This window comes from Polypterus senegalus, chromosome 1 (assembly GCF_016835505.1).
Source record: "Polypterus senegalus isolate Bchr_013 chromosome 1, ASM1683550v1, whole genome shotgun sequence".
Taxonomy (NCBI): Eukaryota; Metazoa; Chordata; class Cladistia; order Polypteriformes; family Polypteridae; genus Polypterus; species Polypterus senegalus.
Genome location: NC_053154.1, coordinates 37,326,127 through 37,343,575, shown reverse-complemented (window position 1 = coordinate 37,343,575; position 17,449 = coordinate 37,326,127). Strand labels below are relative to the sequence as shown.

The following is a 17,449-nucleotide window of genomic DNA, read 5'->3' as shown; positions in this document are numbered from 1 at the left end:
GTTTGTTGAAAGATCACAACATACAAGACACATCAAGGTATTTCCTGAATGCCAAAGCGAGACATCAGACTACTTCCTAGCACCCTAACCTGCTAAAGTTTGGGTTCTAAGGCTGTAGCAATGTAATTGAGACTTTTTTATATTTATTAAACAAGGTGCAAGCAGAGTAACGTTAAACATAAGTCCATCCATCCATCCATCTATTTTCCAACCTGCTATAGCCTAACACAGGGTCATGGGGGTCTGCTGGAGCCAATCCCAGCCAACACAGGGCAAAAGGCAGGAAACAAACTCAGGCAGTGCGCCAGCCCACTGCAGGGCACACACACACTAGGGACAATGTAGGATCGCCAAAGCACCTAACCTGCATGTCTTTGGACTGTGGCAGGAATCCCACGCAGACACGGGCAGAACATGCAAACTCCACGCAGGGATGACTCGGGAAGCAAACCCAGGTCTCCTTACTGCGAGGCATAAACATGTCAAAACCTAAAAAATTTTTAAAAAGAGTATTTTTTTTATCAGCTGTGATAGTAGGGGGCGCTATTGCTCCCTTGAACCCTCAGGTACCACACCAAACACCAGGTAAAAGTCCAATAATTATTATTTTTATTATAGTAATTACATGCACCAAGCACCTTCTCTTCCACAATATTCATTAATCAAATAACTCTCAATAATCAAATAAACCAATCCACCAACTCCCAGACACTTAGCCACCCTTCCTCCCAGCTCAGCTCAACGCTCTGGTGTTTCACTGTCCTTTTTATAGTCCTTGACCCAGAAGCGTTTCACCCTCTCTGTCCATGTGACCTGGAACACTTCCGGGTCAGATAAAAATCCTTCTTTTCTTCACCCAGGAAGCACATCGTTCCCTTTGTCCACGTGACTCTGATGTACTTCCTGGGCGTAAGGCAAATAGTCTCTGTGCCTCCCTGCAGCGTCTTCTAGCGGGCCACAAGGTATCCAACAGGGCTGAGAATAAAAATTACGTTGTCCAGTATTCCCTGCTGGCATTCGGGGCATCTCCACCTTGCAGGGAGGACTCCATCAGGTGGCTTGGGGGTATTGGCCGGGATAAGCTGCCAGTCACATCCCACACAGCATACTATAAAGTAAAGGGTTGGGTGCTTGTGTAAAAGGATATTAAAAGAAAAAAGCTATAAACATTCTACAAAAGAAAATTAGGAAAATCTTTCTTTACTAGTTCAAAAATATAAAATGCATTCTACATACCAAAAAGAATTCAAAGTTAAAACTTAAAATTAAAAAATGAACACTTGGAGCAATTTAGCAAATGATTGTTTTAAAAGGAATAAACTCACTTAGGTACATAACCCTTTCTTTTCAAGAATAAAGAATTGTTCAAATAAAACATTTAAGTGAATAAAACAAAATGGTTACATTAAATGAAATAAGTTACTTTGCAGAAGTGTAGCTGTGTTTGTTCAAAATCACCAAGTTCTGTAGCTTTTAGTTTGCTTCATAGGACAGTTCTGGTAATAGTATGGTGAATTCTCAAACAATTTCACAGACCAAATATCGTCTTTTTAAAAGTTTTAGTAAATTCAAAGAAAAACAATTTACACAAAATTGAGGAAAATTGATACTAAAGGAAAGAAAACTTCTTGTTTGAAGAAAGTTCTGTTTAAGACTATCTTGTTTCATGTTTCTGTAAATTTGGTCATACAGTCGTACTTTCAAATGTTCACGTCAAAATGGCCAGTCTGCTCTTTGCAAACGTATTTAACAGTCCATGTCAGCAATGAGACTATTTCCTAACTGGCTTAATTAGCACTCTGTATACTGGAATAGATAAGATTAATTTACAGGGGGTAAAAGAGAATACCATATTCTAATAAACTAAAAGAAAATGATATTCTGTTATTGAAATTAAGCATTTGTAACATTAATATTATTATATTATTAATAGATTGGCTCTTACAAGAAGATTCAAAAATGTATCTGTATACAATTTATTAAATTAATGTTGTACCCCTAGAATAGGGGTTACAGTAAACCAGCGGTTCTCAAACTGTGGGGTGCACCCTCCTAGGGGGGCACGAATGTTGCCATATGTGGCGTAATTTTGTTATTCGTAGGGAAATTTTAAACTTGTAGCGGTGTATCGGCAGCAAAAAATACATTTTATTAGGGTTTCAAAAAAACGTTAGGGGGGTGCAATTAAAACTGTTATGAAAACTTGGATCACAAATACTTAAAGGTTGAGAAATGCTGAAGTAAACATTGGACTCCATAATTTGCTAACATCTTCTTCTGTGAAACTGAATTGTTTTTGTCAGATCCTCCTTCATATAAGGCCATAAATCTGAGTTGATTAATTTCAATGCAGAAGAGTCTTTCACCAACTCGAAGACCATGGGATATGCACGACAGAGCCCTGCCTGCCAAGTCTAACCCTCCTCCCGTGCCCACCCTCGCTCTCGAGGCATGCGCACTGCCTGCTCATGTGCCCGCCCCCAACACCTCACCAAACACGTTTATACGCTGCCTACAGCGATTCCCATCCGCGACAAACATGCTTCTTCTTAGATGGTCCTGCAGGAACAGGGAAAACCTTTGTCTACAAAAACCTGATTCATACCATACTAAGAGCATAGTGTTTTTGTTGGCTTGCCCGCCTGACTGTTACCAGCATTCACCGCAATGTACTGGAGTGTAAAACTATCGCAGCTGCTACCTCACAAACTGTCCTTATTCCCCTGATTTCCCTGACCCCATCAGATTCAAATTTGCCTTTTACTTTTACACGCAGACAATTTCCTGTTAGATTGGCCTTTGCAATGACAATTAATAAGGCACAGGGCCAAACTTTCAAAAAGATATGCCTGTACCTGCCAAAACCAGTTTTCAGTCACGGACAATTGTATGTTGCTCTCTCCAGAGTTTCATCTTTTCATTCACTCACAGTCGTATCCTCAGACCCACTCCATTTGGACAACTGTGTCTTTCAGGAAGTGTTCACCCATCAATAAATAATTATGTGGCGTATGATACGCTGCTTGTTATTTTTATTTTAAGAGATGTGTTTATGAGCATGAGATTTTTGTCTGTTCGTACTGTTATTCTCATGGTTTGTCAAACAATGGTCTAATTTACAGTATAATCCAGCTGGGTACATCAACAGGAAACTTTGTACTTTTACAATAGAACAATAATTATACTTTGTAACATGTAACATTTTCTTTTAAGTGTTATGTAAAAAATAACAAAAACTGCATTTATCATAGTGAATAATAAAATAACAGCTTCAGCTTTTAAGCATAAGGCCAGAAGGATATGAGACTCAGACACATGTTAAGTGCACATTGGATCAGGGTTCAAATTCAGCTCTTACACAGTGTATGACTCATATGCTGAACTGGAAAGAACTTAGAGGCTTTTTCAACAATACCATCTTGTAGCAGCTCTTCTTAAATTACCTACAACTCCCAGCAGCCCCGGCAGTATTGTGCCATTGGGCAGATTCAGAGGTCGCAGAAGTTGCTGGGAAGAAGGATAATTAAGCTGTCTTTTAAAAAGGAAGCCAAATAGATTGCAAGTAGATTGTGATCATCTGTGTATATTTGTTTTTATACATCATTTACTATTGGATTACAACTATAATCACCTTGGATTTATGTGCTTGTATTGTACATGCTAGTTCGTGTGATTTCATCTGAGCTGATAAACTTCTTCAACAAAGGTGCTTCTACAGAACTTCACGCAACACCTGGAACACGGTAGGGCAAAACTTTTATAACATTCAGGAAACGGTTTACTTGGCATCTAAATTCATTCTCTCCATCATCTGCACGCAGAGTGTTGATTGTTTATCGTCTAGCGCAGCGTTTCTCAACCTTTAAGTATTTGCGACCTGAGTTTTTATAACAGTTTTAATCGCGCCCCCCTAATATTTTTTTGAAAGGAGCCCACTAATACCAATGTGTTCTTTTTTAATTAATGATATATCATAGATGCATATTTTTATTATACCTACTTAACTTTTATCGACATTTATATAACTCTCTATTTATTTTTCTAGTATCAGAATGTAGTTTAAGTTAATTTGTTTTGGTTTCAATAGATGTATTTTTCATATTTTCGATTCTTGTTTTCTTTTTTTCACATCTTTGCTCCCCCCTTTTTGTTACTTCGTGCCCCCCTAGGGGCCTGCCCCACAGTTTGAGAACCACTGGTCTAGTGTTTGGTGTTTTGTGAGGTTCATTTCTGTAGTGCTCGTAAATTATTATCACCATCAGAGGAACTGGGGAGGGCATTTTTGTGTATGCGTTGTTTATTATCTTTACCCCCTTTTTTGACATCCACTGCACTCCCAACCTACCTGGAAAGGGGTCTCTCCTTGAACTGCCTTTCCCAAGATTTCTTCCATAATTTTTTTCCTACAAGGGTTTTTTTAGGGAATTTTTCCTTGTCTTCTTAGAGAGTCAAGGCTGGGGGACTGTCAAAAAGCAGGGTCTGTTAAAGACCATTGCGGCACTTCTTGTGACCTTGGCCTATACAAAAGTAAATTGTATTGTATTGTATTTTGTGTTGAAGTCTCCTCAATCAGGCCAGCCTTCTGGGTGAGCAGTGTGGAAGGAGTTAGAGGCTGCAGGTGCTCTGTGTCATCAGACACTAACGTCAAGGGTCTGACATTCAAAACAGCCATTACTTCAGACATGAAAGTTACAAACGAATCATTACTGAGACATGCCATCTCTGCTTGCAAAAATACGAAGTCATGTATTCTCAAGGCCATACCTATCATGCGCTCCCATAACCCTCCCATGTGGAAAGTATGTGGGGTTAGGGGTTGAATGTCCAGATACAATCTTGCTCAGAAAAGTATCTTTCAACACAGTCAATATCAAGGTTTGATGTCATTCTTCACTCTTTATAAGCTCCAATAAAATTAGTCCCTCTGTCTAGGCAGATGCTTTTAACTGGGCCTCTAACAAAAATGAACTGCCTGAAGGCATTGATGAAGCTTGAGGTGTCCATGGATTCAACTACCTCTTTGTGGACAGCTCTGATACTCATACAAGTAAATGTGACTGGGCAGCGTTTATTGTTTGTCTGACCTTCTCTAGTGTCATGTGAGACAACAGTCCAAGGACCAAACACGTCAAACTGTACATTAATAAAAGGAGGTTCTATACTAAGCTGATCAGAAGGTAAGTTGGCCATCGTCTAGGTCTGAAAAACATCACAAAGTTTCCTGCAGATGACACATTTAAATACAATGCTGCTTATAAATCTTTTTGCACCAAAAATCTATATCCCAGTGACACACAGATCTGTGTCTGTGAACAGATGCCCTTGATGTTTAATCTGCTCATGGTAGTGGGACACTAACAAAGTAGTAATGTGATGACTTCCAGGGATTAATGAAGGGTTAATAAAGGGTTATTTTTTTCAATTGCAAGCTTGGCTTCCTTATTACGACCTCAACTCTGAGCATTTCTTTCCCATCTATGAAAGGGTCAACTTTTCCTAGTGCACTGCTTTGGGAATGGCCTCTCTATTCCTGAGACACTGCAACTCCTTGTCATACATCTCTTGCCGCACAATGCAGATGATAATATCCCCTGACTGTTTAAGTTATTCTACTGTGTGTGCTCTCTTACAGTAATGCCAGTCCTTACAGCTGCCCTTACCTACAGCAGACACTTTGAAGAGCTAAACTGTGTGAGGATGATGCCAGCACAGACTAAGGTTTTCCAATTTGAGAATCTTTCAAAGCAATGTGACCCACAAGACTGGGTTGCAGCAGTGCTACTGAATAGTGATACCTCTGAGCGGATTTCTATATCAGAGCCTGGGTCAACTAGCTCAAACGCTTTCATGCCCTGCAGTGAACTGATTCATCTTTGTCAACAAAGCAGATACAGTAAGCCAAATTGTGTCCTTCAAACAACTAGCTAATATTGTTCACATAGCCTGCTCTGCTGGGTTTAAGTCTGTAGGTTTGCAATGTCACTGCTTTGGATGTGTAGATGTCTGAATTCATAAAACCGCGCAATTGACAATAATGTTGAATCTCCTTGTCTCATTGTGAAGGTAGCCTAACAGTACCTTGCTGTCTGTGTAAAATTTGGTCTCTTCAAACACATCTATTTCTGATGAAATGAACTCTACCACTAACACTGCAGCACAGAACTCTAGTCTTGGTACAGTGAGGCGTGGAGCCAGTTTTGTTTTTCCCATAACAAACCCAATGTTGCATTGTCCTTTAAGGTTTGCGGTTTTAATGTAGGCTACAGCAGCTATTGAATTAACAGAGGCATCACAGAAGACATAGAGGTTCCTAGTCTGTATTTCTTCTTGGGAAGGGAATAAAGGAATGTGAACAGTGGGACTTGGAGGACAGACAGAGCTTTCAGAAAGTTTCTTCAACCCTTCCACCAACTTTTGCAGTGTCACAGACGGCCAGGGTCCTTGTCCGGCTGAGGCACCTCTTCGCTGTATGGACCAGGGAAGGAAGCCTGGTCAGGACAGTACCTCCCCCGTAATGCTAGATGGCAGCCCCCATGTGTTGCAGTGGTGCCTAGGACTCTCCAGCCAGGAAGATATGGCAGTACAGTACATGTGACGCCTGTACGGTCTCATCCCCACCGCTCGACCGGTCATCACAGCTGCGTCCCGTGTAGGAGTTGCGCTACTTGGTAACCAGAACTGTGCAATACTGGTGCCATTTCGCACTGCACCCCTCTTTCTTTATTTACAGTACGGGTGTCACTTACTTGTACCTCCATATTCTCCCAGCTGGAGAGTCTAGCGCCGTGCCACATCAGCCAATCTAGCACTGTCCCCAAGGGCGCATCCAGTGTCCTCTCCAAACACTCTATGGTCAGTTGCAGCAGATCCAGAATCTGCAAAAGAGACTGTATGGGTTGGAGAACATTCTCTAACTCCCGCACAATCAGAGATAAGTTAATTTCTGCGCAGGTCGTTTGATCTTCAGGATCGGGGCGAAGGTTCGCTGTTCCTGCCTGTACTCTTTTTATCAGCTGGATGCCGACACACACCCTCCATCCTCTTACCTGACATGCGGAGTAACTCCTGGCTCTTCACTGCCCCCTCCACCATCGGATGAAGCCCATCGGAGAGAGACTTTGGGCGCTCCTCCTCCTGCCATTGTTCCTTGGTGAATAGCGGACCCAAATCTGCTTTGCTCTCACTCAAGCTCGCCCCGCTGTCATGCCATGGATCGAAGTTTCCAGGACATCGGCATCTAGGAGGTAGGCATATGAAATTGCCGGATAATAATCCCAGGGCTGATTATCCCTGGGTTCGGCACCTAACTCCTTGTGGATCCCATCTTCTGGGAACATAATCTTCCAGGTGGCCTCTCTTCTGAGTATGTCGACCTGCGTGCATCCAGTTGCTGATTTCAAAGTCCATCCGGCCTTTTTTTTCACCATTGGCTTGGCGCAATGTTTCAGAGAGCTTCCTTTTGTATTTCACGGCTTCTCTGCTGCTGCAAATGTGTGTGTGCATCACACTACTGCTTCGTGTGTGCACCTCGCTCTGCTGCTTCGTGTGCGCTGCGCACCTTGTGCTGCTATGCCGGGTCGTCACACACTTTAAAGTACAGGTCCCTGCCTTACAGGCAGCCAGGAATCCTGCTGACTACGCTGTGTGACAGAACCACTAGGTGGTGTGCCAGCCACCCAACCCAACACAGACAGATGCAGGAGGCACACTTATAAAACAAACACATTTTATTTTTGCTTCTTCCTTACTCGTAGGTGATGTCTTCCCCGTTCCCACAAGTATAAAACACAGTCCCAAGCACAATCACAATATTCTTCCTTTTCTCTTTTCTCCTCCACCCCTTCTCAGCAAGCTTTGTCCACCTTCCACCCGACTCCAGCTCCCAGAGTAGTGGCAGCTGGCTCCTTTTATAACGCACCCGGAAGTGCTCCAGGCGCTGATGACCTATTTCCGGCAGCACTTCCGGGTGTGGCAGAAGAGCTGCTCTGTAGGGCTCAGCAGCAGCTACAGCACCCCTTGGTGGCACCCATGGATCCCAACAGGGCTGCACAAAACTCAAACTCCCATGAAGCCCTGTGGGAGTCCTGGGCACTGCAGCAACCTAGGGGGGCTGCCATTTGGCATTCTGGGGGAGGTACTGTCCTGACCAGGCTTACTCCCCCAGTCCATACAATGAAGAGGTTTCCTGGCCTGACAAGGATTATCTGTGACAGGAGACAGAGGACAATCCCAATCACTTGTCTCCCTAATCAGTTACTGGAGTATTGCAATTGGAGCAGTGAAACCTAGGGGGTTGTAAAAACTATTAATGGTAGACTAAACACTGCGGCGAGTGAAGGGCTTCTCTTCATTATTTACTTGAAATGCAAAGGTGTCAGTCTTTAAACTCTAAATCAGACTAAGACTGCGCTGTTTTGGCAATGTGTCGTTCCTAGATTTAAATCCTTCAAATCACTAGCATAGTCTCCGGATGGAAAGGCCTTGTTTACCTCCAAACTGTTAGCAGTAATTTTGTGCAACCTAAGGTCTGAACGAGCAAGCATGACTTGTGTTCTTTTCAGCAAGCTGACAGCAGCTTCAACAGTGGCAAGGATTTCAATCCATCATCCATATAAAAATCTCTCTCTAAAAATTGTTTAACATCCTTACTGTATTGTGCTTCACCTTCCTGTTCACACTGTTTGAGACCATAAATGGCAATTGAAGAAGAAGAACTGCTTCCAAATACATCTACCATCATTCAATATTCTTCTGAGGGGTCATTTTCCTCAAACCAGAAGAACCTTAAGAAGTTCCTGTCTTCTTCTTTGACAAGGAAACAATGGAACATTTGTTGAATATCTACTATAAAGGTGATAACAGTCTTTGCGAAATTGGATAAGCACCCCGAATGTTTATTGTTCAGGTCTGGGCCAATAAGGATGATGTAATTTAAAGAAACCCCACCATATTTAGAGCTGGAGTCAAACACTACTCTAATGTTCCTCGGATTCTTTGGGTGATACACCACAAATATCGGAAGGTACCAACGCTATTCCTTTTCTTAAAAACTAGGTGTGATCTCCATATGCTTATTTTCTAATATTTTCTCCATAATGGAAAAGGAGTGCTGTTTCATTTGGTTTCTTTTGAAAAGCATGTCTGAGTGAAGAGAAACAATATAAGGCTTGCTCCCTGTTGTTAGAGAGACGTTGTTTCTGAAGTTTAATGGGGAGTGGAGCCACCCAATTGTTCAAGGTATCCTCAAGCAGTCCTGCCTTCATGATTTTCAGGAAGGCTTAATCTTCCATAGAAAGAGCAATTTTGTTGTTCTCTTTTGTCCTCATGAAAATTGTGCACCCTAAATTATTCTCATCTTTATCAGATGAATGATCACTGTAGGGGCTCTGCAGCTGACTGGAATGCTTGGTAGCGTTGAATGCTTTCTTTCACCAGGAGATGATTAGGTCATGGCTGAAACAAGGATGGAAGGCCATTCTCCAGCGTATTGGTACACAGATTACTAACATCTGAAAGCTTGGGCACATCTCCCAAGCCCATCCTAGGTCCAGTTTCTGGCCACAAGGAGAATTGTGTGAGCCATTTATTTGTTTGCTATCTTTATGAACCCTTATAATGTCTTTCCCAAGGAGCAGTAGTAAATGAGCCTGCAGATAAAGTTCAGGGTTCTGGAAAGATAGAAGTTTTAAATGCACATGATGAATGGCTGCCTCTGGTGTGTGAATTTCTGATCTGTTGTCAGGAATCTGGCTGCATTTGATCAAAGTTGGCAGTGGTATGCATAGCTGTGCATCAAGTGACTCAGTCTGACCAGATTCTCTCCCTCCATCTGTCTCCACTACTCCTGCACAGGTTTTATGATTGTAAGGAGTACTGGGACCCTTTATTTAAAAAAGGCTGAAAAATGTTGGGTTTGCTAGAGACTTTTTACTTTGCTCATCAAGGATAGCACAATGTCTTATCACTTCATTTGGGTGACCTGCAGTGCATTTGCCTTTGGCATCCTCTCAACAAACATCAATGAAGTGGGTATTTACCTCTGGTGTGGGTGCAGTGCTTTGGTCCTCGCTGCCATGCTCTCTGACCTGATTTCCATCCTGTGTGGTCTATAGTGCTGGGCCAGGGTGCAAAGCTGCATTATGACTGTCACTGCTGCACACTGAGAATTTCACACTGACCTTACAGTTCTTTGCAAGATGGGATATTGAAGAACAATACTTAAAGCATACATTATTGATTCTGAGAAAGGCCAATAGGTCTTCCAATGACTTCTCCCTAAAGGCACAGCAATTCTGAAATGGACGAGGTTTAATGTGCATAAAGGGCATTGCCTGCTTGGGTTCTTTATTTTAGACATTTCAACTTTATCTGCAGAACCAGAAGTGGAAGTTTTGCATAGTGATTCTGAGGAGGCCATATTTGTTTGGTGGACCGCTATGGCTGTGTTCCGTTAAGTGTGTGAGGTAGAAGACTTCTCAGGTTTGGGACAAGAATTGAGACCCTCTTAAAATGAAGCTTGGTTCATTCTTAGCCTTTGCTTGCTGACAAATAACATCCATGAAAAAGGAAAATGGGGAGATGGAGACTCTTTATTGCTGTTGTCACACACGTGCGATTAAGAGGAAGCTGAATGGACCAAGTAGAGGTAATTACCTGCCAGGCCAGCGGGTGGTGGGGTGCTAAACCTAATTCTGTTTTTCTGCAGGCCAAATATGGGAAAACCTGCCTGATTCAACATCAAAGAGCACTTCATTGCTTGTTTTAATATCCTTTTGCAGCCAGGGACAATATAAGGGTGGCTGCCCCAAATCTTTTTCGTGTGTTGAGACTGATTCTTTCACACAGTTTATACTTGAATCCTCTTGCTGTCCATTTCACTTGTAGGTTGTACGTCAGTTTTTGCACAACTGAGTTGACACCAAAGGCAGTGTCTAGAAATATGAGACCCTGCAAATCTCCTTCATCCTTGGCAACCTGGAGTTCCATCAACGTATTACCTAACTCTCTAAGCTTCTGGTCATTTTTGATTAATAATTTTGGGAAGTCTTTGATTCATTGGAAGAGTGCTTTTTCGATCATCTCTGGCAAGCTGTAACATTTCTCAAGCCTTGCTCATACCATTCTCAATTCCCCTGTCCGGGTGATTTATATTTATAATTCTGATGCGTTTGTCATGCTGTGCTGATTTACTTCTGAGCCACCTGATTAAAGAGTCTGCATCTTCCTTGACTGAAAGGTCTGAGTCTCTAACTGCACTCTGAAATGAAGATTGCCAGGCTCAATAGCTTTCAGGACGATCATCAGATTTTGTGAGACCATTACTGGCAAGCTTATGATGAGCACAGAATTTAGCAAAGTCTGAAGGAGTCTGATGAACATGTAAGTGAATGGCAGGGGTGCTGTTGTATGATGGTGTATAGATATGTCTGTTGGATGTCACCCCCAAAGCACACCTCCATCACACCTTTTACAGTGTATGTGAATGGAGCTTCCTCCATATTGTAGCCTGAATATTTTGCATCTGCTGTATGAAGGGGTTACTGTAGGTAAATCTGCTTTGAGCAGTGTCCTCTTTTTTTAAAATGTAAGACTAGGTGTGTACTGGTCGATTCAATGGCGAGGATATGTTTTACATTTAAAATGAACTGAGGTTTACAGTGCAGGTCGCTGCGTTCAAACATGTACTCTGAGGTACATTGGGCGGTGTTGTGAAGACTGAGCTCCGCATCAAGAGGCAAGTTAAGTTTTCTGTTTTCATATTCTGCCTCCATACGGTAAGTTCAGTCTCAGTAATGATCACGCTTCCAGCGCTTCAGCTTTGGCCACAGCTGCATCCGCTTCTCTTTCTCTCTCTCTCTGGTTTTTCCAAAGTGGCCTCTATATGCACTCTGTTTGTATCTGCATTTCTTCATTACCAAACACGTCTCTCGCCAATGCTGCTTCAGCTGTTGTGCTCGCTGTGGTGGCCACTGCGTTGCTATATAACTTGCTTGAACGTTTTGAGGCGCATGACACAGGGGACCTGGTCTCAAAAAGAGACAGCTGTTTCTGTGACATTGTTTTGACAGCTCGCATGCGTATTTTATGTACAACTTTGTACCAACAGATGCAGTATGTGGTCCATTCAGTCCGATCTGTAAGCCATTATAAAGCCTGTCAGGATGCACCTGTTTCACTGTTCTGATTTCACTAGTACGATGTAATAGATATTCTGACAGCTAAACTCCTCCTTTTACCAATATAACGACTTGGAGACTGGTTTATTAACAAAGAGCAGGCGTGAAACTACAAAGTAAAGAAATACAGTATTCAGTGCACAAATAAAAAAATAGTTAGGCAAATGCTTTTTAACTATAAGCAGCAATATATAACTTTACATACATAAACTTACTGGTTATGCTACCAAAGGCTTAAACAAGAAGGATGAACTTTACTGCCTGAGTTTGTGGCAGATACATTACTTATAATGGGCATCCCCACTGCAAGGCGACTCGGAGAGGACAAATATCATGAAGCAAGCATATTCTGAACATGACAACAGTTTACAAAATGGAAGATGATAACACTTAAGCATTTTGCCCATCTTTGCAAACATGATAATGAATATCCTGAGAACTAGATCATCAGTCATTTAATAACAGGAAACAGTCTCAAAAACACAAATATTAGTGCATGTTATTTCAATTTAAACAAAAGGTAGTAATGCTTGTGGAAAGAGTTACCACACTGCACATGAATTCAAATATTAAAGTACACCTGCTGTTCACTTGAAAAATATATTATCTACGTGCAAGTCTCTCACGAATAGCCATGTGTTTCAATTTTTTAATCGAAATTAACTGTGTATTAATTGCAATTTATCATACTTCTTTCATGCATATTAATATTTTTTGTAAAACAGAAATAACTCAGTGGTTAATTTATTTTTATTGATTTTAATTAAAACCAGATAACATTCCGTACAATCAAGCCAAACTTACCAAAGTAAAGCAAAATTCCATCCCCATCCAAGAGAAAGAGAGGAAAGCCAACAACCAAAGCTACTCTACAAAAGCAACAAGAAAGGAAGAGTATCCTTTTCCCCAAAATGGAAGCTTATTCTAAGATGTTCTTGATTAGATCCTGCCATATTTTAAAAATGTTTTGTACAGATCCTCTAAGTGAGGATTTGAATTTTTCCAAATTCAAATAGTACAGGACATCAGTTACTCACTGACTTAGAAGTGGTGGGTTGGGATTCTTCCAGCTGAGTAAGAAAAGTCTACCTGGTAGTAGTAAGGAAAAGGCAATTACAGTTTGTGTTTCTCCACTTTAAGCCCATCTGGGAGTCCATCAAACACAGTTGTTAATGGGTTAGGAGGGATTGTGACCCCAAATCTGTCTGATAAGCATTCAAAGATTTTTGTCCAAAATGTTGTTAATTTGGTGCGCACCGAGAACATTTGGCTTAGTGATACTGGAGCTCGATTACAATATTCACTGGTTGAATCTTGTCATGGAAACATTTTGGGCAATTTTAAACGAGATAAATGGCTTAATGAAAGATTTTAAGTTGAATGATTGAGTGTTTTGTGCATATGGAGCTACAGTGTATTCTGTATATAGCTGCCTTACACTCCTTTAATGAAATATTAAGTGACAGATCCTTTCCCCAGTGTACTCTGCGGTCTTTGAAAGGAAGGGACTTTAAAATATCTTTATAAATTGTAGAGATGCTATCTGAGTCTTCAAGTCTCATCAACATTTCTTCTGGAATAGAGCTAGCGGAGAGGTGAGGAAAGTTGGACAGGTTCTGTTTAGCAAAGGTTCTAGCTTGAAAGTAGTGGAAGAATTGTGTTGATGAGAAGTTAAATTTGATGCGTAATTCTTCATAGGATAATCGAAGAGTGTTTAAATCTAAGTGTCTACATTGGTTCCATTTTCTGAGAGAATGAAGGGGAATTGGATTATTAGTGTATTGACAGTAATTTGTTTTAATTGGGGCACAGAGCAGGGAATATAAAGAAGTACTTCAAGATTTTATTTCGATGGCAGACCAGGCTTGAATATAGTCAGCGATTTGTGTTGATGTCCAGGGGCCTCATGTATAAACAGTACGTACGCACAAAAATGTTGTGCATGCCTGTTTCCTCGCGCACTTTGAGATGTATAAAAACTAAACTTGGTGTAAAGCCACAAACATTTCCAAGTAGCCCCCTACCTTGCACATGTACTTTTCTGCTCAATTTTGCAAACTGGCGGCACACAGTATCAAAGCAGTGCTGTTTCTGTGTCACTTACCTTTCTTTTTTCATATTTGCAACAATGACATGGGATTTATTAAATACACTGAAATTAACTGCATATCATTCATGAATTTAATTCACTTGATTGTAATCATTCTGTAATAATATAATGGTGCCTGGAATGGCTAAACTATTCCAACTACCATGGCTGCTTTAGCGTTGTTAGAAGACATCGCAAATGGAAGAATTAGAAGTGAGCACGTATTTATAAATGATGATGACTGACTTCTAAGTCCATTTTGATTTCCTAGAGCTATTCTCTCGGCGCTGTGTGCTGAACTGGTGCCGGCTTTACAAAGGCAGACCTTGAGGAATTGTGCTCTACCTGCTCCTTTGCAAGTTCTGTGTACTCTTGGGTTTTAACCACAGGAGCTTTTCAGCATGAACTTGCTGAGTGATCAGGTGTTTCTCAGTCATCTTTGAGTTGCTCCATGCTAGCTGTATAGGATGGTACTATCTGCTTGTCATTCAGATACATAAGATTCTCTTATACCATGGTTGAACTGTGAAACATCAAAGCGCAATTTGCATAAATCCAGTTTTCCAAATGTAAATGAAGTGATCAGCTACGCACTCATTGCTATTGCAACAGCGCTGGACAAGTTACATCAATGAGGGATGAATCACCAAAAGAATGAGATGGCATTAACTCATATATAGCAGGAGAACCTATAAAAATGACAGCAACCATACAGTCAAGCAACCATACATACAATCAGTTGCAAAAGGCTAGCAGTTCTTTTAAAGATAGCGAGTCACCTGAAATAGAACAGAATCAATCTGTTGTGTTGTTTGACGCCGATGCAACACTATACAAGCACCTTCAGAGAATGAATTTGCTTATGTAAATAGAACGCATTTCCACTCTATTAATGTGCTGCTCTACAGAAAGTGTGTTGTGGCTTGCCCGTATCTAAAAAGATGAGGAATGATGAATCTGACCCTGACCCACCAAATAATCGGCCACATTGACAGCATTACAACTTTGCTTGAATGTAATTAGCAGAATGTAAAAACAGGTAATCAGATGAATCATTTCTTTTTTAACCAATTCATTTAAATTGTGGTCAACATCACATATTACAGCCCCTACATATATTCCTTAGTTCATTGGCCACATCTCTTACAGCATCCACTATTGCATTTTGTGACTCCAGAACAGCATCTGTCAGCACACAGCCAGATAGTTGCCCAGCAATTTCCAAGGCAGAGGTGTGTGTGCAGCCTGCATCTGAAGATGTGCTTGGCACATTAGCACCATCACCACCTGAGCATCGCACAGGGGTCAGCTTTTGTAATATTGTCTGAAACAGAATAAACAGACAGTGGACTGCGACTTACATTATCATGTCGACTTTGTATCTGACTGCTTCCTTTTTATTCCGGGAGCTGTGCAACTTTCTAAATTTGAACTTTTCAGTTTCTCCGCCACCCTGTATCACTTAATAACTTCCTTTTCTTGATTATACCACTGCTTAAGCCAACAAATAGTACATTTTTCCTTGCCTCCACTTGCTGAAATTCTTCTTTTTTCCACGTGATTTTGCCACTGTCTTTTAACAAAACACAGAATGGAACGTGATATTTGTATTGATTTCCATTTTAACATAGGCAAAATTCTGTAAGGAGTTGGGGTGGGGCTGTAGGTGCATGCACACACGTTTAATTTCATGTTCATTGGGATTTATAAAGGGGAAGTGCATGAAACTTGGCGTACACACAGTTTTCTGCATCTATATTTTTTTGTGCGTACACACATTTCTGTTTTTGTCCATATGCTATGTTTTAGTGTAAATTGTATGTATGGCATTATACATGAGGCCCCAGATGTTTATAGCTTGTATATTTGCTGCCCAGCAATAAAACTAAAAGTCAGGTAGTGCCATGCCCACTTCTGCTTAAGGTCGCTGTAGGGTCGCCCTTTGGATGCATGGATTTTTTGAATTCCAAACAAATGAGGTTATGATTGAGTATAATTTCTTAAAAAATATTTATTAATGTATATAGGGATGCTATGAAATAGGAAGAGAAGCTTTTTAAAGATGTTCATCTTAACAATGTTGATTCTCCCTGCTAATGTGACATGGAGGGTAGACCATCTATTCACATCTTGTTTCATTTTTTTCCATGCAGACAGCAAAATTTTGTTGAAAAAGAGCTTTATATTTACTTGTGATGCTTACCCCTAGATATTTAAACTGATCTGCTAAGATAAATGGGAAGGTGTCAAGTCTGATATTGTATGCCAGAGAATTCACCGGAATAAGCACACTTTTATTCAAAAAGTATACAGCCAATGGAACAATGGTGATTGCAAAGAGCCAAGGTGATAAGGGGCATCCTTGTCAAGTACCACATTCTAGTTTGAAATAGTCTGAAATAATGTTGTTAATACTGTACAAACTGAGGCTTCTGGACTAGTAGTAGTTTGATCCATGGACATACTGTATGTTTGGTCCAAACCCAAATTTGTGCAATGTGGTGAATAGGTAGTCTCATTCAACCATATCAAATGCTTTTTCTGCATCTAAAGATAATAAGATCTCTGGGGTTTTAGATTTAATGGTTGAATATATTATATTAAACAAACATTGAAGGTTAGAAGTTACGTGTCTGTCTTTAATAAAACCGGTTTGGTCTAGTGATATTACAGAAAGAAGCACTTTCTCAGTCCTTTTGGGTAGAACGTTATGGTCAATAATTTTATTTCCGTTTGCGTTAGTAAATGCTGTTATTGCATTGTGGACTTCCTGCTTGGGGATCTGTTGGGCTAATATCTTATTGGCTTACTCTCCATTTTCATAATGAATTCACAATCTAAAGATAAGCTGTTCTGTTTCTTTAGTTGTCAAAAGGATAAATTCTGATTGCAAAACCTGTCTTTTCCTATAAAATGTCTCATTTGCAGACCTGGCATATTCTAGATCTATTCTGGTAATTTCATTGATTAACTCAGGTGACTTCTTGGTTTCCAATCAACTTTTGTGAGAAAGATCTTCTTATATAGTACGCTACTGTGACTGTTCATTTGTCTGTCCAGGATTTTAAATCACCCGTAGCTCACAAACTGTTTGACCTGAAATTTGGTACACATATACTACGTGATGTCTACTATGAGCTTTCGGGGTGATGATTGACCTCCAATGTTTTTCCCCTTTACATTT

The 17,449-nt window shown here is 40.7% G+C and overlaps 1 protein-coding gene across 1 annotated transcript in view; it reads right to left on the bottom strand.

Moving 5' to 3' along the window:
- Positions 1 to 1,023: 1,023 nt before the first annotated feature.
- The window catches only part of LOC120524674 (butyrophilin subfamily 2 member A2-like), a 106,993-nt gene continuing 90,567 nt past the window's right edge, over positions 1,024 to 17,449 (bottom strand). The window contains exon 24 of the mRNA XM_039746497.1: positions 1,024 to 1,108. The gene's annotated coding sequence lies outside the window, so the exon portion shown is untranslated. The remainder of the gene's footprint in view (positions 1,109 to 17,449) is intronic.